Genomic DNA, 7,418 nt, shown 5'->3' on the forward strand with positions numbered 1-7,418 from the left:
TGAGGTTTCTTTCTTTTGTTGTTTTATATTTTTGATCAGCAACCTAAACATTTTATTAGGCCTAAAATGTGGGTAAATAAACAGTACAAATGTAAAAATTCTTTAGTGAAGATTATTCCACACATGGACTGTTACATAAAGAACTGGTCAAATTGTTAACCAAACTGCTTGCCAATTGCCTTATCCATGTGAATGAGACGTTCACCCTGGATGCAAGAGCTTTAGCTTTTCTAATGAAGTGCTGCCTACAAGGTCGCTCCTCACTATTCATCTAGCCAATAACTACTTGAGTATTTTCTTCCACTTCAATCAGCAAATCTCTACTTGCAAGAATGCAATGTGAAACTGTTGTGTAAAATACTCGTTAGAATTTGTTGGCTGGTCCTTTTTCTTGGAGTTCTCTTTTGGCTTGTTGTGAAGCCATTTTGATACTCAAGTTTCAGCATTGTATAGTGAGGATGACGGGGGTTCTAATGCAATTTTGATTGCTTAATGGAGACTTGATATTTCTCTGCAGGTGGCTGCCATTGAAGAACACTTCAAGCCGATTGGCAAGCAGGCTGAAATAATAATGAACATGCAACTTGAAGGAGAGGAAAAGAAAATGAGGGAGATGATGAAAGCAATGCATGATCAAGCTTTATTTCAGAAAGCTGAGGCAGAGAAAATGGTAAAAGCATGTAGTGTAGACCCAAAGCAAGGATGCAGTGTCCTCTCCCTCCAGGCAAGTTTAAATGAGATGAGATTGGTCAAAAATGGGGAATCGAATCGACAAAGAACAATATGCCATCGATCTTGGTCAAAAGATTATATATATATATATATATATATATATATATAAAATAAAAAATCATTGAAATCCACATACAAGGGTGATGAGAGGTCACCCAAAAATAAGAAAAGACAAACATAAAGCAAAGAAAATTTTATTACAGCTTACCCCCATTATCAATTCTAACAAAGACCAGACCCAAAACAATCTTTTGAAAACCCCTAGAAATCTGGTAAAATCAAAATCCGATCTTGTAATAAATTAATAATATATGGGCACTTCTGTAAGATTACGTTATTTTCTCTGATATAAACAAATGTTATTAACTTATTTAAATTTTCACCTTTTCGCAGCAAAAAAGGGGTTAATTAGTAAATGGTTTCTTAAACTACTTAATCCTCTTTTAATTTGTGACGCGCGCCCTTGCACTGCAAACAAATAGAGTTCTTATTTGCCAACTGCCATCAAGCTAAAAATAGCATAAAGTTACTGTTAAATAGGGGTGTGCATTGTTTGGTTCAAGGATAAAAAATAATTGCAACGTATCGAGGTGTATCGGCTGATATATATTGTATCGGGGCTTTCCAATACACCCCTATAGGGGGAGTTTCGGGGTTTGGTTTAGTTTAGGGGGTAAATCGATTTGAACCTTGGTTTGGTTCAGACTACAAAACTGAATTGAAGTAAACCAAATTTATGGTTTGGTTTGGTTTCTTGGACTTTATAAACTGAACTAAACTGTAATTAACTCCTATATATATATATATATACATAATTAACTCCTTTATTTTATAATAAAATAATGAAATAAAGAATGGTCCTAGTTCGGCATAATAAAATAATGTTTTAATTTTTATTAGGGGTGCTAGTTCGGCTTTCTAATTGGGTTAAGCCCAGTAGAATCAAAGAATGGTCCAAAGTTTCTCAAACCATATTACAAACTGCACCAAACCATAATAAAATGGTTTGGTCTGGTTTGATTTTCATGTCAGAACAGTTTGGCTTGGTTTAGGAATTTTTCAAACCATAATTTACTGGTTTGGTCTAAGATCTCTAAACTGCATTAAACCAGATCTGAACACTCTAGTTACACCCCTACCGTTAAAGCTTTTAAACAAATCAAACTTCATTGGGTCTTAAAGTGGTTACTCAAAGGGTATTTTGATAAAGGTCATATTTGAGAAAGTTCTGACTCCTGGCCGATTGACTGTTGAAAGCAAAAAGGTGTAGGAAGCATCTTAATAAATATATGTAAAATGAGGGTAATGTTTGTAAAATGTTTTTATTATTTGTAAAGGAAAAATTTATGATTGTGGAAAGACATGATATTGTAAAGGCTTTGATTGGTTACCACTTTTTTTATACAACTTTTTCTGGTATCATGATCATAGCCGAACCCATTAAAAAAAAAAAAACTAACGTTGTAACTTTGAATCTTATATGTTTTTAATTAAAATAAAAAAAAATAATAATGCATATAGTTCAAGTAGTAGTAGGCAATAAGATCTAAGATGCATACATAGTGTCTACGTCATTGGCCCGTTGGACCTCATTTAGGCCCCATCCAGTGCTCCGATCCACCAATTGATGAGTTGATTTGTCTTCATAGGCTTGTTTAAAAGAAGAAAGTCTAAAAATTTTTTTAAATTTTTAAATTTTTTATTTTTTTGATGAACATTTTTTTTTATGTCATGTCATTTTAAATAATCAATGAGATGCTCTCTCTCTCTCTCCCACACATTCCCACTAACTTAAATAATCTCTTCTCCTAAATTATTTCTCCCACTTTCTCCTAAATTATCTCTAATTCCTATTTATCATTTCTCACACTTTTTATCTATAATAATCTAAAAAAATTGAATTAAACAATTACATAATTATTTAAATATTATAATGCAAATTATATAATAACTATAAATATTTATTAAAAATACAATTCTCTTTGTATGGATTTCCCTTTGATCTACGAGCTGGCGGTGGACAAGGAGGGTTTGTGACTCTTGAATTGTCTACCCAGACAGGTTGGATGCCAATTGCCAAAGCTGAGAAGGGAGGTAAACGATTGTGAATTGGAGTCTTTGATAGGTTTTCTGCAAATGTTGAACAAGTCAAGGTGAACCCCAGGTACATAGATAAGATCATTTGGACCAAAGAGAAGCCTGGAATCTCCTCTGCGAAATAGATGTTGGAGTCTCTAACCCATTCTGTTGATCCTAAACCTCAATGGACATGGATTTGGAGTACTTCGACTCCTCTCAGCTCAATTCTTCACCTGGGTTGCTTTGAAGGGTAAAGCTCCAAAAAGGCATGATCCTTGTGAACTGTTGTTGTTTCTGCGAAGAAGATGAGGAAACCATCAACCATACTCTGGTTTTGTGCAATTTTTCTCGTAAAGTATGGACCCATGTGCTAAATCTATTCGGTGTAAGCTGGGTTATCCTTGCAAATATGGAATCTCTGTTGATTCAGTGGAGGATTAGGACTTTTTCCAAGTGGGGTAAGGTGCTCTGGAAAGCTATTCTTCTAGTGGTCTATTAGTGTCTCTGGAAAGAGATAAACATACTTATTTTTGAAGATAAAGTCTGGCCTCCGATGAAAGTTTGTGCAGTGGTGGAGAAGACATTAGCAAACTGAGTGTTATAAATAACAGTTTAATTTAGTAAATTGGAGTGTTCTAAACAACAATCTCCCTTGGAAGACTTATAGCTTTCTTTTCTATTAATATATTGCATCATTTCTCAAAAAAAAAAAAAAAAAAACAAAACACAAAATAATTATAATAGATTTAATAATATTCATATTATTAATAATTTTATATTTTTATAAAATTCATCTCCAAATTATCTATTAATAATAGAAATTATGATTTTTGAATTATTAAATTTAGATGTTATTTAAATAATAAAATTTTATCATTAAAAAATTAATATTTTTAGAATTTATTGTATTTTTATTAGTTATTTATTGTATTATCATTATCAATATATTTTTAATAATTATGTATTTTTCCTATAAATTTTTGATAATTATAAGATTAAACTATTGTTATTTATTAGAGATTAAACTATTAATTTAGTCGAAATTATGAGTGTTCACGGTTGGTTTGGTTCAACTGTATGTTGTTTGGCCAACCAAATTGACTTGTATCAGTTTGGGTTGATTTTCGGTTTGGTTGGTCGGTTCAAAAGGTTTAAACTTAAAAAAAATAAATATAAAAATTAGATTTATGATATAAAATATTTTAGACTAAGAAACATAGGAATTTTCCCGCTTTTTCATATTAAAAAATTTTACTTAAAATATACAATATTAATATATACCTATAGTCGAGTCATTTGATTTTGGTCCATTTACAAATAGCCAAAGCAAAACCAATCCAAATTGGTTGGGTTGGGAAATTGTTGAACAAAGCCAATTAGAAATACTAGAAATTAATTATTGTTATTTTTTATTGTAAAAAAAAATTATTAAAAGTAGTATGTAAAATATAATTAATTATTAATTATTTTACAAGTTAAAAATATAATTAAACAATTGTATATTCTTATGTGTTTCTATTGTCTAGCTTTTGCTTAACAAATCTCATGCATTGCATGGGTCCCCATTAGTTCTTTAATAAAAGAAATACCTATACTACTTTAAAAAGTATGAATAGCCTCAAAAGTATTTCTGTAATTTTTAAGGACAAAATTTACCCTTTCATATTTAAATTTATTGGTAAAAAATAACACAAATAGGGTAATTAGTTATTGATGTTAAATGAGTTGAAAATAGTTAATTTTAAGATATTCAATGAATTCAATTCCCTCTCATTAAATCCACCATTTAAATTATTAACTTGCGTTCATCTTCATTGAGTCATACATAATAAATTAATAATTCCAATAACATAAAAAACTTATACTTTTAAAATCTACTTAGAAAAAATAGTGTTTTTATCTAGGTGGTGGTAAGAAATTAAACAATTTTGAGTTAAATGGGCCAATCCATGTTGCCACAATTAAAAAATAAAATTCAAAAATATATCAAATTCAAAAAAAAAAGTATAGAAATTAAAAATTGTTGGCATTTTAACATCATATATTTGACATATATTTTTTTGGTAACATTTATTCGACATATTAAACAATAATAAGTATGATAAATAAGAAATGTTTTTATTAATGGTTGAAATGGAATTTAAAATTTAAAACCAATTGGAAATAAAATCTTATATCTAAGGTATATTCTCTCATTTGTTAGGATTGAATTGGGAGTCTTTGGGATTAGGAGGATCCGTTGAGTTAGGATCAAGTTAGGAGAAGTCTCTGTTTTGAGTTTGAGTTCCTACGAACTTAGGAGATTCGATGGCTGTGTATGGCTGTGTGTATATATCTGAATCTTCAATGAATGAAAACAAGAAAAAAGAAGAAACCAGAAAAGCTTTGGTTTTACATGGTATCAGAGCCATCGACACTCTGGAGATCAGCGGCGGCAGCAACAATTGTTCGGCGTCGACAAAGGACCAGTGATCAGTGGCGATACTCCTTCGGTGATCAGCGGCAACACTCTTTCTCGTTTCATCGAGGTCGCCTGCACCCGTGGTTTCTGAAGTATCACTGTTCATCGTCTCCTTCAGTGAACAATGGCGGCACTTTAGACCAGTGATTAGCAGCAACACTCCTTCTAGTCCACTGAACTGCATCTTCCTCTGAAGGCAGCAGTTGATGTATGGTCCGCTGAATTGCATGCCTTTGAGTTCTGCTTCTCTGTGTACCTCTGCGTTTCTCCTCTAAAAATCACCTCTACGTTTCTTTGAGCTCTGCTTCTCTGCCTTCGCTGTTGCTATATCAACTCATCGCAAATGCTGAAGAGTTGTCGTCACTGTTCATTTTTTCCTCCATTTAAATAGTAAGAATCGCTATTTCACTTGTCGTTGATCCACCTTGGGTAGTACACGGAAGACGGGTTTGGTACCAACTGAGGCATCGGAGAAGAGATCATCGAGTCTGCGTCTTTGGTCCTCATATTAGAATTACTACTAGAGATTGCTGGGTTATTGACGGGGAGTTGACTCTATAGATTATCGGTCGGAGAAACTTCCTGTACTGAGCGAAATTATTTCCGTCTTCTTCAGAAATTTTACCTTTCTCGTGAAGAAGAAAGGTTTGATTCTTCAGGAAAAAAAATGGTTGTCTTCTCGATCAGAGAAAAAGGCTTTCGCGGGACAAAAAGTTTGGATTTTCGCCTCACCAGGTAAGAGTAGAGAACTCGGGGGTTCATTCTCGATCAGAACGTCCTGATCTTTAACAGGTTTTCGGCGAGTCAAAGTTCTGCGGCAGGTATTAGGGAGATCCGGAGATCGGTTCTCTGTCTTTTCTGGCGATTCTGCAGCCGATTGTGGGCTTTTAGACACAATAGTTGGCATGACTGAAAACAGAGAAAAAGGAGCAGGGGTAGGAGGAAAGGTCGTGGCGGTCAAGTCAAGGCCAATACAGCCAAAGCCTCTACGCAAGGCAATGCATCTCAAGTAGAATCAATTGATCCAACCAATATTGGGTTAAATGGACTGAGTAGTGAGCAGTGGAACATGTTGCTCAACCTTTTAAACACACAGAAAGGAGTCAACGACTAAGTGGTAAGCAAAAATTGTCAGAATGGATAATAGACACAGGGGCCTCTCATCATATGACAAGAAGCCTCCAATCGATGAGAGACATAAAGAATATCATTCCGTGCTCTGTCGGGCTACCAGACGAGAAAGCGACAATAGTAGAGAAAGAAGACATAGTTGCACTGGACGATCATCTGAAACTGACAAGTGTTTTATATGTGCCTAGTTTGAATTGCAATTTACTTTTTGTATCGCAATTGATTGAGGAATCAAATTGTATTGTCCAATTCACTAATAAATTCTGTGTGATACAGGACCGCACTACGAGGATGCTGATTGGAGTGGGTGAGCAGCGAGAGGGACTCTATTATTTCCGAAGCATTGCATCAACAAGAGCAATGAAGACTACAGAGAGCAGGACATGTGATATTTGGCATCAAAGGTTAGGGCATCCTTCTTATAGAATTGTTAAGTTGCTGCCTTTTATTAGTATTAAGAATAATAATGATGACAGTATTAAGGGTTGTGATGCATGCTTCCGAGCTAAACAATGTCAACAAGAGTTTGTTTCTTGTAATAATAAAGCATCCGATATTTTTGAGTTAATTCATTGTGATTTGTGGGGTCCTTATAGAATTGCAGGTTCTTGTGGTGCTCATTATTTCTTGACCATAGTAGACGATTTTTCTAGAGGCGTTTGGATTTATCTTCTGGTTGATAAGATGGAAGTGGGACGAGTTTGTATGCTTGGTTAGTTATTTTGTTGAAAATGGTATTATTCATCAAACCACTTGTGTCGGGACCTCTAAAAAAAACGGGAGGGTTGAACACAAGCACCGCCACATACTCAATGTTGCCCGAGCTTTGCGCTTCCAAGCCAGATTGCCTATTGATTTTTTGGGGGAATGCGTCCCTGCCGCATGTTATTTGATCAATCAGACACCGTCTGTTTTGTTAAAGGGAAAGACTCCCTATGAAATGTTATTTGGGCGACCTCCTTATGATAATGTGCGAGTCTTTAGTTGCTTAGCATATGCGCACAATCATGGTCAT

General features: G+C 34.1%; 1 long non-coding RNA gene across 1 annotated transcript; it reads left to right on the forward strand.

Annotated features, from left to right (window-relative positions):
- Window positions 1-590: 590 nt before the first annotated feature.
- LOC148867665 (uncharacterized) lies at window positions 591-7,001 on the forward strand. The gene is made up of 2 exons (XR_016110044.1): window positions 591-724; window positions 6,680-7,001. It is a non-coding gene; the product is annotated as an uncharacterized LOC148867665 (long non-coding RNA).
- The last annotated feature ends 417 nt before the right edge of the window (window positions 7,002-7,418 follow it).

The sequence above is a fragment of the Nelumbo lutea genome, chromosome 3 (assembly GCF_056320005.1).
Source record: "Nelumbo lutea isolate HS-2025 chromosome 3, American lotus-T2T, whole genome shotgun sequence".
Lineage (NCBI taxonomy): Eukaryota > Viridiplantae > Streptophyta > Magnoliopsida > Proteales > Nelumbonaceae > Nelumbo > Nelumbo lutea.